An 18,595-nucleotide genomic window follows, 5' to 3' on the forward strand; every position below is an offset into this window, starting at 1 on the left:
AAGCAACTGCGAGTTGAGTCCATGCCCTGAAATAAAAAGCAGTGATGTAGTCAGAAAGAGCACGTGCTTTCTGCTTAAGTAAGCACTCTGACAGGTAGCATTTAAAAAACTCCACCAAAATGAATGGGTTTTTAAAAAATTATTGACATTCTCGAAGGCCAACTTTTTATAAGACTAGCCCCATTTCCTAAATTTCAAATTAATTCTTGTGGATGACTTAATTAGTAGTATCCAGTAAAACATCCAGTAGAGAAGATAATTACTTGATTGTCAAATGGAATAACAACGGTTTTCCCTGCAGTGAAATCTCCACCACTGTAATTAGGTTATGTCATACTTTACCCTGAAGGGAATATTAAAAACACAAGACAAGCCAGTTTCATCCACCGTATTTTTTCTATTTATAGTTTAGTGCTAAATTGCTGCCTTCATGATGCAGCAAAGACATCAATAATGAAATACCAATCTTGTGTTGCTCAATTAAGTTTGCTACATGGATATTAATGTAAATATGGATCTTCTAAGAGAATTCTGTTGACTAATCATTTGTAGCATAATAATAAAAATATACATGTGAAGAGTTTTACAAGAAAAAAAATAACACAGTAGAAATATCTAGAAACAGAACCAAAAAAAGCAGCAATAAATATATCTGCAAACATTATACATATGCTGAAACACTGAGTGAATTTTGACTTTCCTTTTTTCTATTTTTTAATATGTCCTCTCTCACAACAACAACAACAAAGCAACAGCAAAAAACCCTACCAAAAACCTTAAAAAATTAAGAAAATTACGGATGAATTTGATATAATATGAAGAATTGCTTATCCCTATGACTCCATTTGCAAAAAAAAGATAAAAAATTATTTGTTTAAATGCTAGTGCCTCTGTGATTGTATTTATTTATGTAGATTTAAAAAAATGTTATTTGCAGGGGTGAATACTGTTCTGTTTTCCATGTGTGTTTGATAAGTATAAAAACCAGTTCTTTTATACCTAATGTAAAATCTGGCCACACTTGTTTGCCCAGAAAACCATATTGTACTGCTAAGTGGATGACTTAATGGAGAAAAATACCCCAGAAGAAAATTTCTTTTTAAAGTCTTTAGTGAATTAGGTTAATCTAAAAATGCTTGATGTTTATTAAAGAAGCTTCATTTTTTTCCCTGAATTAAAAGTAAGAGTTAAGGAAGCTGCTGGTTTAAGATTTGTGTTTTCTCTTAAGAAGGTGAGATCACTTTATATAATAAATTTAAAAAATCCCAAACACAGACATGGTTAGGAGAAGAAAATGTGGAAAGATACTTCATCTAGACTTATGTTCTGTTTTGCTTTCTGTTTTGTTTTTTAATGTTTTCTGGACTTTTTCTAAGTGACTCATAAACAAAACCTCTCCCCAGGTTCAGATGTCTTCAATACCAAGCTGAGAATTAATTAATAGGGATATGGACTTTTTATGTGACCATTTGTCCATGTATTGAAGCACTTTAATTTGTAAAAAACCCACACTTTAAAGAATTTATGGTTTAAGATCACCACATTAAAAAAAAAATCACAATCTTTGAAAAAATGGGAAAATTGAAAGCGCATGTGACTAGCTTAGAAGCTGCTTCATCTAACAGGTGAGGTTTTTAAGAGTGATTAAATAAGGCCAATGACACCTAGAAATGCAGTATAAGGACTTATTTGAAATCTGAAAAAAGCAGAATTCTTTTTTTATATATTTTGATTGGTTAATTAGAAAGGTCTAAGAGGGTAGACACCCCTATCTTAAGCGTATTCTGAAACAGAGACTAACTTTCTGGTGCAATATTACAAAATATTACGTGGAATTTCTGATTAAAGGACTGACATAAAAAAACTTCTGTGTGCTGGAAATGAGAATCACACTATTATTATTGCTTAAACTTCTCTCAACATTGTTTGTTTGTTTGCTTGTGTTGGGTTTTCATTTTGTTTAGGTTTTTTTGTTATTTTTTGTTTGGTTGTTGTTTGGTGGTGTTGGGCTTGGGTTTTTTTTCAGTCATGGGGACACAAGTAATTATCTCTTCTTAATTACCATACAGAATAGTTTGGGTCAAAAGGGACCTTAGAAATCACCCATTTTCAGCCCCCATGCCATGGGCAGGAACATTTTTCACTAGAGCTGTTTGTTCAAAGCCCCATTCAACCTGGCCTTGGACACTTCCAGTGATGGGGCACCCACAGCTTTTGTGGGCAGTCTGTTTAAGTGACTCACTACCCTCACAATAAAAAATTTCTTCCTAATATCTAATCTAAACCTACTGTATTCCAATTTGAAGGTATTCCCCTTTGTCCTATCACTACATGGCCTTATCAAAAGTCTCTTGTAAATTTTTCTGTAGCACCCTTTAGGCACATGCAGACCAAAAGACATCTTAACAGTTTACCAAATGCTGCTGCTATTGGAAATTTTTTGTATATGTTATTGGAAATTATTAGTATATATATACTTTTTTCCAGTCCCTGTGAGCTTGTGAAAGAGATTCTTATATATCCCAGGGGCCGTTTGATATTAAATTTCAGCACCTCAATTTGTCTTTAGATAATCATCATCTGGCACAGAAATAACCATGACCTCCTCTGTACTACAGTGCAATTGCTTAATGACGTCTTCTGTGAGGAAAAGTCCCAAAGGTTTCTCAGATCTGTTTCCAGGTGCCATGTTCACACATAGATTTAATACCTACTAGAATTAAAAATGTAACACATGGAAAAATGCTTTCAAATTAGTGTTATTTTCCCTTTTTACACTTTAGTGAAGAGGCATTAATGTTTTGCACTAACTACTTCCCTAGCAATCAGACCCATTAACCTCCCAAGCAATCAGCACAGACCTCCCTCACCAATATGTACCAGCAAGAACCCAAAGATAGTTCTGAGAAACTTGTGCTTGCTTGTCCATGCAGACTTCTGTTTCACTGCTGACACCACTAACATGGATGACAGATAAGACAAACTGTGAAGGTAGCTTTGCTTCAACTCAGTTTTCGGTCTTCAAGGAGCAGGAGAGACAGAATCAGCTTGTTTTGCATAAGTTACTGTGCAGCACCCTTATTAAAACATTATCCGTCATCAACAGCCAAAGCAATATCAGAGCCATTCACCTGGTAGTATGGGAAGACTCTGTCTTGCATTATCCAGTTTACCAAACACTATTCACCTATAGGCAGATCCCACACATGATTGAATCTGATTAATCCCTCAAAGAAATTCTTACAATAAAAATAATCCTTCTTTATGTTTGCTATCCTGTGACTGACCCTGTGGTGATGCTTATATGGAGAAAATGTGTGCTGACTGTTGTATTAGTTTGTTTGCTTGATGAGGAGAATGCCCTGTTGCAGATTTAAATTTTAGAGGAAAATCTGGCCAGAATCCAGAAAATACTTTTTTTCCCATACATGATTTTTCTCAAGAATAGTAGCCTGAAAGCAATAGTAGTCTGAAAGCAATGGTATTACTGAACGTCTGTGGTAATATCCTGTTGAGCTATGGATATGGGAAGATACTCCTGGTCCCTTTGCATATAAATATGATACTGTAAGTGAATAATACTAGTATGATTTTGCATTACTTCAGACCATGTTTTCTTGCAGTTATTGCCTTTCTTTTTTTTTTTTTTTATTTATTTTTTGTCTAAATTTGCAGGCTCCTATTTATTTTGACTTGACTTTGTAATGTGAATATTTTATTTTAACAGGTTCTGCAGAAACAAGGCCTTTTTATCTTCTAGATTTGTTTTGAAAAAGGAATTAGTTTATTTGATTTATTCTCTGTAGTTCCTAATAAGAAAAATGTGCATCTCATCCTTAGGCTGTGGTATATGGCCTGCCATACATGTGTTGGGACTTTAAAAGGATGGGAGTTTTTTTTATTGTCCTATCACAACTTTTTTCCCTTTAATATTTGATCACTTGCAAACATGATCAATGTTCTGAAGAAATATTTGAAGTTATCAAGTTAACTGGAAATATTTGGTGTGAAAATAAACCAAAACCAAGCTGACAAGAGAGATCATAAGTGTGGTAGCAGGAGTTGAGGTTGATTTAGATACTCAGGTAAAGTATGAAGTATTTCAAGCTGTTTGGGCAATTTTAAATTGAAGGTCAATGAGACAAAGGACAAAATGTTTTGCAGCATTCAGGAATGAGAGGAATTAATGATGTCTCAAACCTCAGTAAGATACTTTTGGCTCTGCAGCAGCACAAAATCACTACTGAAATGGGACTTTGTGTCCTCTTTTTCTTCTTTCGCCTGACAAGAGGAGTCTACTCTTAGCTGAGCTCCTCCGTGGATACTCAGAAGCTGTTTCTAAGTCACCTCTAAAGGACTAATTTCCTTTGCCCAGTTTTCCTACCCTGCAGAAATCTGGTGTGATATCAGGAATGATGCCAACAACCATCATGTATGATCAGTTTTTCTGTTTTTTGTTTCCATCTGTAGCTTGCTATGTGAACAGTGAGCTACAAATAGTTTTGCAGCCTCACCAAATATTGGGAGAAGTTTTATATCTTCTACAGTTTCTGTGTGCTCACCCAGATGCTTGCTTGGATGTGATGAAGGTGAAAGTGAAGAAAGTAATTATCAAGAATAAAAATGTTTTCATTCTCAGGAGAAATGAGCTAGCACCACAGGCCAGATGAGTATTTTACAGACCTGCCTGATGTCTTTCCTGCCATGCTTTGCCATAAAAATCCCCTCAGTTTTTATCTGAACTATTTTTGCATTGTATCACCCTTGCTCTTCAAAAAAGACACGTGCAAAAATTTCTGTACTCTGAAAGGGAGTCTCAATTGAGTCAGTAGGGGATCAGGCAGGCAGAGCAGAGCATTTTCATGCACCACATTGCTGGATCTGCAGATTGGAAATCTCCACAGGAAAAGGATTTGTAAAGGTATGCTTCCTGAGGAAATGAAAAATATTTTATCTCAGCAGAAATTGCTTGCATAATAAATCTCACATAACAATATGGTGCTTTAATAGTGGCTACGCAATGAAAAACTTTTAAGTGTCCTAAATTGTGATTCAATATACTGCAGGTTGCCACTGTAATATTCACTTGGCAAGGTTCATTTATACATATAAAGTACACATCTGACCTAAATATATGGAATAAGGGCATTTCTGTCTGTACAGATTAGAAAGACCAAACCAATTCAAACTCAGAAGAAATATTCCAAAAATAGTCCAGAAGGATTATTAGAATAATTTAACATTTTGAGAGATCATAAGAAGCATCTGTTTAGACAATGAGAAGTTAAAGGCATAAATATAATAAGACTTTTTTGAGGAACAATAATCCATTCTGCAACTATTGGCACACATATACAGGGTAGTTATCTGAAAAAGGGCATCTTCATGTGTATGAAAATAATTTGAGCAAACTGTGCTGTCCTATCACATGTAAAGGTTGATTTTTTTTTTAGGTTTCCTATCATTAAAATGTCAGGGAATTTTTTCATAACATTTTGATCTGATCCCACCCATTGTTCTCTTAATTCACTGCTCAGATTCTCATTGCTTCAAGTATTTGGTTTTTTTGTACTGTCTGGTTGGTAATTCCCACCCACAGACTTTTGTCATGGGCTTGCCTTGCTAATGGCTGTTTTTCTTCCTCAGACATAGACCTACCTGCTGGCAGCCACACCAGGTCCATATGTACTTTCTCAAAGCTACATTGATAGATCTTTAAGTACTTTAACCTGTGCAGAAGTAAGGACCTCTCCAATTGCAAATGTTCAGTCTGCCATTCTTCAGCATCTCTATAACTTTTTAACCAAGCTGTTGTGACTGTTTTCCAGAGCTTCTGTGCATTTTTGCTCTTATGTTGTTCTTGTTCTGTTTTTCTTGCACCTGCAAATGCCCACTTTCTTGCTCTTGGCTTCTTCACCAAAGTAAATGTAAAGCTCACCCATTTGTTGCTTTGCTTTTCCTACATACAGCTTTGGGGAGTTTAGTTAATATTAGAGAAACCCAAAACTTAATGAGTAACAACATGGTAGTAACTTAAATATGCAGTAAGCAGTACTTAGTAATACATATGCAAGAGAACTGAGCAGTCAATCAGCAGATAGTGCAAATGGCTAATGAAGCAAGCCTACTGTAATCCACCATCATTATCACAGGCAGTGACAATCCTGTTGAGAGGATCACATTGGAAAGTTGTTCAGGAGTAGGGAAATCTGTGGTAAAAGTCAACATTCTCATAACCTTCAGCTTTAGCACCTGCTACGCTGGAAGGGATGCACAGGGAAGAGGTTAATTACATCAATGTTTTTCTTGACTTGTCATTAGGAAGCTTACCCCTTACACTTTTATCTTGTGTTGTTTTGTTTGTTATTTTTTTGTTTTCCCCAGAAGCTACTTTCACACTTAGAATGCGTGTGTGTTATCAGCAATGATGCATCTGAATAAAGACTTGTGTGTGCAAGTCAGTCAAAGCATCTTTTGGGCAACACACATTCCATTTGTTTCATGCAGCATTATGGAAAACAGATAATTAAAGACTCTGGACTTACCTCATAGCAGGGAAACCTTCTAACAGTTACCCTGCACTTAATCAAAGACTTTTCTGCAATAGGTGAGCACAGAAAAAGCGAGGTGAAGCAGAATGACATGCTTTATTCTTGCTTTCCACGTGGAGACTACGGTAAGCTACAGAAGCAGATACCAAGTTGTGTGTAAAGAACATTGCTAAAGTACTTCTCATGATTCAGCAATCTCAGCTCTTGCAGGAATCTAAGCAAGCTCTAACTGATGTTGTTGCCACTGGAACAGTTTGAGAGTCACATCTCCATCTACTCCCATCTGCTTCTGGAAACATTGCAGAGGGTGCAGCAGGCAATCCATCTTAACAAAGTACCTCAGCAATAGGCCTCCAGCCTGGAATGAGGGACATGCACCTGTAAGTTATGCTCAGATATTTTTCAAATTCATGCTGCTAATTGAATAATTGAAGAAATTGGACCAAATAAAAAGATGTTTCATAACTGGTAGAAGATGTATGAATGCAGATTTTGAATTGATTTGGTTAGTCCTAATGACTGAAGATCAAAGTATTAACTGATTGGCTTATAAGGCATTAAACTACACTGTAATTTCTGGTGTGACACACTATGGATTTGCAATATTCTTTCTAACCTAGAGAAAGTTGTGAAGGTTTTTAAACATATTGGCCATTATTGGTCAACAGTATTATGCACTATCAATCCAGTCAGGCAAGCCGTTATTCTGCTTATTTATATTTCAGAAATTTTTAGAATAAGGAATCATATGAGAAAAAAAATAAGACAACAACAATAATGTATTCTTTACCAGTTAAATGTTTAGAAAAGTGTAGGCAAATACTAGAAAAACCCATGTGCGCATTTGGATTGTAGAAGAAAGGGAAGAAAATGAGAAGCCCTCATACACACTACATTAAATAACTGATTGCATGAAATTTAAAAAAATAAAATTCAAGGAAAATTATAATTTCAATGCATAATTATGTCTGTATACAAATGTATAGGGCAAGTATGTAAAAAAATTGACAGTTTCTAGAAAAAGAAACTATCTCAAAAGGAAAAGAAGGGTTTTAACAAAAGAAAAAGAACAATGTGAAAGACTTATTCAATATAACAGTTATTTTATCAGAAGAAGCTGACAATTTCTTTAAAAGCATTCTATTCTGAATTAAAAAAGAAAACCCTGTATTGGAAAATTCATTCTCTAAATCAGGGGATGGAGCTGTATGTTGTAATTTTATTCTCAAATGAAATACCTTCTAACATACCATCTTTTTTCAGAAATCTTTTTTTTTCAAATCCATGTAGAGTCCTAATCAGCTCTGTACTTAAAAATTACTGTACTCATGGCAAGCTTTAAGATTTCAGTGTACCAATTGCCACTTCTCCCATCTTCATTCTTTATATACTTTGTCTATTTTGATTTTTTTTCATACAGTTTGCTTACCTTTGCTGTTTTAGCATATGCTGTGAAAAGTTCACCCTTTAAATTTGATCAGACTTCAGATGAAAAATTTTTGCAGTCATTTATTTGCGTGCTAACTATCAAGTTGAAAGTATTTTGGAGTTGGGAGAAGTGTTGTTTTGGAGGAGGGAGAGCTGTTGTTTTTTTTTCTTCTGATTATCTCATACCATCAATTTTACATTTTCAGTTTTACCTTGGTGGGGCCTGAATACATACTTCTGTATCCTTTGTGAAATCTTCCTCTTCCAGGCCCTAAGGAATTCAGACTTATTAAGTGTGACCTATCAGTGATAGATATAATCTTATAAATTATAGGATTATAGCAGTGCCTGATGAGTGGTTTCTTTTAATGAAACATGTTATCATATCTAGAGCACCAAAACCTGTCTCCCAAAAATCAATACCATTCTTTTTTCTGTTATTTAAATCCCCAGAACAAAGTCATTCTGGATATATCAGCGAGTTGAGGGTGAAGTTTCTTCAAGAGAAGTGTGGTTCTGATCTGTTGATCTGAGGACAGAATCTGGTTTCTGTCCAGAGTCAATGAATGAGAAGTGCAATCTGTTGTACATGGTCTTCACTATGCAGTTGTGAAATGTAGGTGCAATCTGAAACTCAACATGAGGAAGCACAGGGAACCTTATCAGTTCATGAAGACTCAAGCTCTATACTTCAATTTAACTTTCAGGATTTGTTTCATATGGAGAGCAGCATAGGGACAACTTTAACTGTAGTGAAAGCTAATACACATCAGAATTACTGGTAATATACAGTAGTAAAGAGCTTGTATCTATGTTTTGTGAAAGTAGGTATGTGAACCAATACATTTGAGCTTTCTGCTCTTGTGACAACAGCAGCAGGAAACCCTGTCCTTTAAGGAATTCTGTATCCCACATACACTTTGAATAAATTTAATGGCAATCAGTAGCTCACTGTATATTCCTTTAAACCTTTTTCTTTCCTGTTATTGTGTTAACTGCTGTACACAGTTCAAATCATCATGTTATGGCAGGTTGTGTTTAAAGGATCAGCTCCAGTGGAGCATTAAAAAATTAGCAAGTCCAGCTTTAAGAAAATTAACTTTGCTTATATGCCTCTCTTATTTACTCAAGAAGCCTTGCTAGACTTCTTATGCCATGCCATTGAGAACAACATATTTTTTTTCATTTCTTAAAAAATGCTATATATAGCAATTCTCCTGAACAAACTTGCCAATTTGTGTGTTGTCAGATTTTGAAATGATGCACCATAGCTCTGCTTCCTCCTGCAATTTTTTTACTGTATCTTTGCTGTATCTTTGTTTCCTTCTGTCTTCTCTCTAATTTTTTGTCCTTGTTCCTGTTATCCCGCCTTAAGAGACAGCCTTTGAATTTAAATTGCAATGAACAATCCAACTTCCTTTTAGCAAGTTAATATTTCTATGAGTTTAACAAAATTAAACTTTGTGACATAGTATTTCCACACTGCAAATACCCTAAATTTAATAAGCATGCCTAGGAAAAACAGAGTAGAGAAATCAGGCTTTTTGTGGATATAGAATTACCTGCATCTCTGGTACAGATTTGATGACCAGCTCGGTTAAGTAGCTGACATTTAACCACCAGTTTGAAGTACAATTCTTCCTCAGTTGTTTTCCCAAATCAGGGCAACTCCTTTAGTAATCCTGAGCTGTATTTTCAGTACAAGCAATTGTTGATTAGAATAAAATTACTTGGTTATGTTGAAGAGCATTTAAATAAAGAAAAGCTAATGTATTAAGTAGAGTGCTTACAAAACTTTTCTATAGCATTGCAAATTCTTTTTTTGCTCATACATATGTATTAATAGTTCTATATGTGTGCATATATTTGATGAAGAAGGCCCTTTATATAATGTATAATGCTGCTGAAAAGGACTATTGAAATCCAGTACTGCCTTGAATTCTAATATGAAAAAGATCTCCTTTATTTATGTGGATAAGAGTCCAATAATTGCTTTTATCGTGTTACATTTTAGACACATTTGTAAGACAACCCAGAACAACAGCTCCAAAAAGCTATTTCCTGGGTGGTAGAAAAAGAAGAGGGAATTTCCAGCTAACTAGAGACATTTCCAGGCTGGAAAAACAAACAAGATAATAGATCATAATTTTTATTTACTAGATTTTTAGCAACTAAATTTGCATAAAGAACATTATTAGAAGTGTAGATTAAAATTATCAGTGTTAGATTCTACATGAAGATATGTTTGATTATGATATGAAAATAACAAATCAGTGGCAAAGTTTCAAAGTATGTAGATACAATCCTTATTCATGCGTGTAGTAAGGTATTTGTGCGGTTTTCAGTTACAGGAAATATAATTCCTGAGAAGTCACATAACATGTCTGCCAATGTTATGTTACAGTCAAATAGGATGAAATTACTTGTTTTTTCCTACACACTCAAAATTACAGTATTAAACCAAATTACTTAAGTTTAAGGGTAAGTAAGTAAGGAGTAAGTGTTTTAAACAGCATTGCCTGTTTCTTTAGTATCTGGTGATATTAAAAAATTAGTGTTCACTTCCAGCAGTATTCCTCTAAGAGCTGTATTTTCTATAAAGGCAGAGTGTTATCAACAAGTACAAAATTGAGTAACATAAAATAGAAACAGAGAAGATTATCCTCTTAGTCTTATCTGTATGTGTTATATCAGGGTCTCTGAATGCCAACCAGTGGAGTTAAAAAGCAGTGTAATCTGAGCTCCTTGAAATCCTTTCAGTTTGTCTCTTTGTGCTCTTTATTTGAGAACAGAATTTTGGAGAAAGGTTTTCTGCATTCAAGGCGTACTAACCAGTGAAGGTGCAATAGGCAATACAGACAATTTTAACTACTTTTCTGAGCAAACCCTGGGTGTGGCAAGGAGCTGTGCTACTGGCAGTGGTAGAAGAGCAGAGTAGAAATGAAATTGCTCTTAGCATTCTCTACATCTGGGCCATCACCTTACTTCTCACTATCATTTCTCCAAGAGATTTCCCTCCAGGAGGAATAAAAGTTAGCAGTAAGGAAGAAACTGCCATAGATTTCTGTGTACCTTATGTCCATTTCTGTCTGATGGGAAAGCATCTTGTATCCTCAAGCTCTAATAGTCATGAACATATATTCACAGTCACTATACCAAAAATATCTTCTGAAAACAGAGTTGGAGAGTAAAGTAAAATTATGCTGATGAACAGCATTGAAAAATGGTAACCCTTTTTGTACTTTTAAAGTTAATTCGTGATGATAAACTATTGGCTTAGTTTTTGTAATATTGAATTTCTATCTAATTTGTTCATTAACAGTAAGGATTAAAAATTCACTAGTACCAAAAATCAAAGTATCCTATTTGGGGTTTTGCTTATTTCTTTTGCTTGCATTTTGTATATGTGAAGGATCAATTATTGTGAACAAAAACATGTCTGTAGGTTAAAAAGCTGCTTTTTTTTTGTCGGTACAACATGGTATGTTTCTGCTGAGAACAGTGATGTAGAGCTCAAGGTCAAAGTCACTTCTGTGTTGTGTAATGTAATTCTTGTTTGTGGGTTCACAAGACCATATCGGCCGTCTGCAATAAAAGATACCTGGCAGTGTGGTAAGCAGTCAATTGTAATGTCTCTGTAACAGAGAAAGACAAACTAAAAAACACCACCCCACCAAAGCTCTACACCAGGATCCATACTACCAGCCTTATTCTAAGTTATAGAAAATTAAAAAAGGAAAAGAAGACAAAAGAAGGAAAGAAAACAAAGAAGGAAGAATGTTGCAAAGAATATGGATTGGCTGTAGGCAACTGTCCGAAAATGAGCTTGGCAGCCTTTGTTCATAGTCAGATTCTGATCAGGAATTTTTCAAAACCTGCAGTGAGGATTTTCATAAACCTTGGGAAGCAGTGTATGCAACTCTGAATAATTTTCTATTTCTAGAAAAGAAAACTTTTTTAAACATAATTTTTTATAGAGATGTGATATTAGTTTATTAAAGAAATATATATAATATCCAGTATAATATTGTAAGCATTATAAACATTTTTTATTCCATTTTTCGTTTCATATTTCATTTCATATCTGCTATCCTGTTTTTATTACTTACCATAGAAAATAGAGTATATTAACTTGTGTTTAATTTTTTTTCCTTTTCCTATTTTCAATATTTCTGATATATATGATGCTTGAAAATATGAAAATTATGAGCTGGAAAGTGGAAAAAAGTAGCTGAAAAGGAAAAAAAAATAATTTGAACCTACAGTTATTTTGAATTTATAGTTGGAAAAGGTCAGAGGTTTTAAAAGAAAATTGAATTTAGAAGATTTAAAGGCTAAAATATTTTCTAAGAAAGCTATAATTTTTTAAAAAAAAATCTTATCTCAAGCTATCTTTATGTTTTCTTGGCATTGGTAGACCGCTTTAATTTTGAACTATCTTCAATAATGTAATTTAAACCTTATTGTCCCTCCTAAAAAAGAGATTAATTTCTTTTATTGCTAAATTCTTCCAAAGGAGAACACAAAATCACTAGAATCAGAATCACAGAATCATTAAGGTTGTAAATTTATTTTGTTCTTTTAGAAAATAAGCATAAAAAGGCATACGACGTGTTCCTCAGAATTTTGGGAAAGACAGTAGCAACAAAAGTATTAGTGAGAGAGGATTCCTGTATGTACATGCTTTCATGCTCAGATTCTCATTATGTTATTTATGCTTACATGAAATTAGTATTTTGCCACTGTGATTTTGCTCAAGTAGCCCAGAAATATGAATTCTTTAGTTCTAGCAGGAATAGGTCACTAGATTGCAGTCTTTCATAAGTTTCACAGAGAAGCTTTTCCTGTTTTACTTTTGTAGAATAAGAGAATCATAGAACCACATAATCATAATTTTTTTTTAGGTTAGAAAAAGCCTCTGAGGTGATTGAGTTTGACCTTTAACAAATCATGATTACATCACTTAGACCCTCTCATTAAGTGTCATGGCTGTTCATTTCTTGAATGCCTTCATGACTGTGACTCCACCCCTGTTCCAAATTCAAAGTTCTAAAGTCATGGGTTTTCTTTCCTTTGGTAAATTCTTTTCTCATTCTTGGGTTTTATTGTTCTGGTGACATAATCTTCAAAAGGCTTACTCCCCTTTAACTGGAAATTGAATTACGTCCGGTGGCAATTTTTTTTTTTTTAACTTAGCAGACGCGCTGTGGATGTTCAGGCTGCCCTTAGAAACATAGCTGGAAAAACATTTTAAATAGTCTTGGGTTGTGATAGAAGAGGACACAGAGTTGATCAAAGCACATATGAGTGCTTACCTTCACCCCCTATTGAAATACAGAATACATCATTTTATCTGTTAGTGTTTTTTTTTTTTAATTAATCCCTTCCATGAAAAGGAAACCAAATAAACACTTGGTTTTGTGTTCATGCATCCATTTATCTTCATGAATAGAAATATAAAATGCAGAGAGAGAATAAAGAAATAGGAGCATCTATGGTCTGGCGAGAATAGTTTTGTCTGCAGTAAAGACATACATGAATTTCTGCAAAATCCTGATTGGTGCTTCTTTCTGGAAGCCCTGACTTCCCTACTGTTTTTGGAAATGTTGATCAGGACAAATTGTACCTGAAAACTTCAGGATGTTTCCTAACTTAAAACTGAAAAACATCATCAGGAAATATGTATATCCCAGACTGTGAGAAAACAAAGATCTACAAAGATATAGATTAACATTGGCCTGACTGTATTGCAAAATTAATTTATTAATATTTTATTCTTTTGTATGTGCATATTATAGACTGGTCGTTAAAGAATGCAAAGTGAATCCTCAAAAAATAATCTTCCAAAGAATCTCTACTGGAAAACAAAAAAAAAGGAAAAAAATGTACCTTATGTTGCATTAAATATCCTGGCAATTTTAAGAGATAAAACTTTCACAGGTCAGTATTAAGTTTTTGCAGGATTGCATCCAGATTCTTTTCCATCACCACTTCCAGCATACTAACTCTATGATTATTTTCTTTGAACTCAGATTTTTTTTTTTTTTCCTGAACAAAAAGCACATATCGACATATTGTTGGCACTGGATTTGGTATATTCTGTTACATCAGTTTGGAACTATCTAGATCAGGGGACAAAAGGGTAATGCTTGTAGGTAATGCTTTTATTAAGGTGTAACTACCTTTTCCATTATTGAAGAAGAGTGTAGGTCTTCTGATCTTTCAGAACTCACCGGGAACTCTTACAAAAAACAGTTATTTCTGAATATTGAAAGAAATATGTTGCTTCCCTACTTCTGGTCAAATTATAGGTTTGCACTTGTCCTCTGATCTTCTAACAAGGATAAAGCAATTCCCCTATTTTCATAACTCATGGGTATTCAAAAGACATTGTGCAGCTATACACACCTCGTTGTGTACTTGTAGGTATAATCACAGACTCGGGGGATTGTAGAATAGGTTGGATAGAATAGGTTGGATTAAATAGAATAGGTTGGATTAAAAGAATAGGTTGAATTAAAAGAGACCTTAGAAGATTGTCAAGTCATCTCCCTGTTGCTACAGACATGGACATCATTCACCATATAAGGATGCTCTAAGCCCCATACAGCCTGATCTCAAATTCTTCAATGAAGTTATACAGTTTTTCCAATCATCAGTACACACAAGTCCTTCTCTGCTCTCAATCCCTTCATCCCCCAGCCTATATTGATGTTGGGGTTTGCTCTGACTCATTTGCAGGACCTTGCACTTGGCCTTGTTACACTTGATGAGGTTTTATGGGACCATTCCTCAAGACTGTCAAGGTCCCCCTGCATGTCATCTCTTCCCCCATGTCTATCAAGCTTTGATGTACTGACTACTAAAGCTATTTTTAAAAATTGCTTTTGAACACTGTGAAAGAGGAATTCTGAACTTGCAATAGTGCAGAATTTTGTCAGAAAATGCAGTGTCATCAATTAGTACCATATTTTTTAAGAACTTCCATAATCACAATTACCATATCTGGCAAAGTAAACTTTTCCAAATAAGATAGCACTGAACTGGTGAAAATTATATTCAATTATACAGCTATTTAAAAGACAGAGAGGTGACATGTAGGAAAAATGGTCAAGGAGGCTCCTTGTCAGTCAGTAGTTTTAGTGGCTCAAGTTTTCCATAGCTGTTTTCTCTAATCAGTCATCAGCAATTTACTACAGCAGAACAAAACACAAAAAAAATAGACCCATCTGCTTTATAAAGATGACAAAGGCATTCAAAAATGCCCCAGTGATTGAGGACATATCTACTATAGGACCATGAGGTCAACTTTGTTTTACACTTAAAACTTTGATGTCACCAAGATATTCTGTAGCCTTACACCAAGAAAACCAAAAATCTAGTAGAAATATATGCAAAAGCCATGACTTCATACACTCCTCTGTGATGACCTGAAGCTCACTAGGGACAGAAGTAGGGTTGCCTATTTGGAATGTAAAATTTTCCTGATGCTGTGTCTCTCTAGTTATTTTCCCTCTAAATCACCCTACAGTGATAAATCTGGCTGTTTAAGGTGTCTTTTTGGCAGGCTGTCCTTTGATTAGGCAATTTATCTTTAACATGCCCAAAAAAAAGATGTCCTCCATGAACAACAGTTGACAGTTAGATACTTGTACTGTGAATGCTATATTGTACTGGCTAGGTAATATACTCAGAGAGGGAGATCAGCCAGCAAAAATGCTCCTTAATAAATGGCCATACTCCACAGCAACAATATGCAGTCATTACTATACATGGGAAAATATGCTGCAGGATCAGGAAAATACGGACACAATAAATTTCACATTAAATAAGATTTATCAAGGTATTCTGCAAAACATGGCTTGTGTTAGACAACATGTCCTACGGAGATCTAGAGGTTGGAGAAAACAAGATGGATGTTGATTATTGTATAAACCATGTGAAACAAGTGGCCTGCAGTTAGGTGTAAACAAAAGCTTCTATAATGAAGTGATCCCGGTTAACGTTAAAGCCATATGAAGTATTAGTTATAAAATTTAAAACATTGACAGACTTCATTTTCTTTTCTCAGATGCCTCAGAAATGGTAGTGTGTCACATAAAACTTCACAGACTAGTTGTGAAGGCTTACTAGTCCTGCCAATATTTCAATACAGCTCTTGGTAGAAAATGTTGGATTTTTAGCTTAAATTGTTCACTTTTATTCTAATGTAGATGCTGTACAGTTTTCCTGTACAATGCTCCAGTATCTCTACCCACATCTACTGCTAAAGAGGATCAGCACCGAAAATCTTGGCCAAAAGAAGCAAACAAGTAAGTAAAATCTAACCCTGCCATTATTATATAGATAATTGTCCTTGAAATATTTCTAAAGTGAAGATTTCATTTTATAAAACATAATAAAGTTAAAAGTGAATTTTATCCACAGTTTTTCTGGGCAACTTGTCCCAGTGTCTAACAAAGCTCTAAAAAAAATTCTTCCCTATAACCAATATAAATCTAGTCTCTTTTCAGTTTAAAACCATTCCCCCTTGTGTCACTACAGGCTATCTTAAAAAGTCTTTCTCTGTCTTTCTTATAAAGGCCATAATCAGAATTCCTTGGAGCCTTCTTTTCCTCTGGTGGGGCAACCTGAAATCTCTCCAGTTTCCTTCAGAGGAGAAATGTTCCAGTCCTTTGTCTTATTGCACTGGATGAAGTTTCATGGGACCACTTCTCAAGACTGTCAAGATCCTTTTGTATGTCATCTCTTCCCTCATATCTATCAACTGCACTGCTCAGCTTGGTGTCACCTGAAAAATTTGCTGAGTCAATCACTTTGTCAGTGTCATCAACATAGACATTGAATAGCCCTATACTGACCCCTGAGGGATACCATATGTCACTGATCTTCATTTAGACATTCAGCCATTGACTACAGCTCTTTGCATATGGCCAATCCAAATTATTCCTTATGCATCAGATAATCTGTCCACTGAGCACTTATCTCAATGATTTAGTGACAAGCATGTTGTGTGGGACTGCGTCAAAAGCCTTGCAGAAGTCAAAACAGATGGCATTAATTGTTTTTTTCTTATCCACTGATACAGCCACTCCATTGCAGGAGGCCACCAGCCTAGTCAGGAATAATTTGCCAATTTTTTTGAAGGGCATCATGTTGGATGTTTCTAATCATCTCCCTGTTGACCATATGCATTGACATGTCCTCCAGAAAGGTCTTTATCATGATCTTACTGGTCAGAGAGGAGAGGGTGACCAGTTGGTAATCCCCAGCATCTTTGTATTTACCCTTTTTAGAAATGGGAGCAACATTTCTCTTTTTTAGTCACCATGTGTAGTGGCATGACTTTTCAAATATTGTGGAGAGTGGCTAGATAACTTCAGCACGCTCCGAACTCTGGGATGGGTCTTGTCAGGTCCCATGAACTCATATGTATTCAGTTTCCTCAAATGATTTCAAACCTGATTTCTCTTAGAAAAATGGGACATCTTTCTCCCAACCCCTATCTTGAGGTTCAGCGGGTTGAGAGGTGTTTGGAGAGAGATTGCAATGGATTATAACAATTACATATATAATGCAGGTCTTATGCATTTTTGGCAACAGTCATAAATGGGCCGTAAAATATTTGCAAAACATTTATGGCAAGAGGCTGGATTTCATGTGAAAAACTGCAGTAGCTTTCAGCAGCAACTGCTGGAGGTTTTCAGCTTATGTGGAAATAAAATGCTGATATATAATTGACCCTGCCTTTCCATTTATCTCTAGGACAAATGTCCTTTTTTTTGGAAGCTTGTAGTTATTTAGTAATAAATTGACTTTAAGCTGGTTTATCAACAGACCAAGGAAGAAACCTTGAATATGTGAGCTGACTATGATAAACAGACTTTGTTTTATTCCCTGATGCATTATTTTCAAGTGTTAGCAAGGTGATGTTTTTTTTTTTTCTTTTCTAGCCAGGCCCATAATTTGCTATTATCACACCATGTTCTGAACTTAAAGGCTCAACACTACAAAAGGTGTGGAAGATGACAATTGTCATTGTCATATCACACCTATATTAACTTTGGAATATGAAAAGAAAAAGTTGCATTTTCAGAGAAGTGCATGTCACATACAAATTTAATGTCAGAGAACTGTGGTTTTATTCTTTATTAATAAATTGCTGAAGATAACAACAACTGTGTTGGGTTTGCATGGCAAGGTTTTGATAGTGGAGGGGAAGGATGAGGGAGATGGCTTCTGCAAAAAGTTGCCAGAAACTCAAAGCTCACGTTAGCCATCTCCAAGAGGGACCCCCCTCTGCCAAGCAGTGGTAGTAGCATTTCTGGCATAATTGATATGAGAGAAAAAAATGTTATGAGACAGTAACTGAGGTCAGAGATGACATGAGTGAGAATATGTGACAGAAACAGCTCTGCAGACACCAAGCAGAAGGAGGGGCAGGAGATGCTACAGGTGCCAAAGCAGCCCAATGCAAAGACCATGATGTGTTAGGCTGACCGCCTGGAGGGGAGCCCATGGAGGTCCAGGAGGAAGCAGCTGAGTGTGCCCAAAAGAGGCTGTGATACCATAAAAAGTACATGCTGGAATAGGCTCCTGGCAGGAGCTGTGACCCT

The sequence above is a fragment of the Haemorhous mexicanus genome, chromosome Z (genome assembly GCF_027477595.1).
Source record: "Haemorhous mexicanus isolate bHaeMex1 chromosome Z, bHaeMex1.pri, whole genome shotgun sequence".
Taxonomy (NCBI): domain Eukaryota; kingdom Metazoa; phylum Chordata; class Aves; order Passeriformes; family Fringillidae; genus Haemorhous; species Haemorhous mexicanus.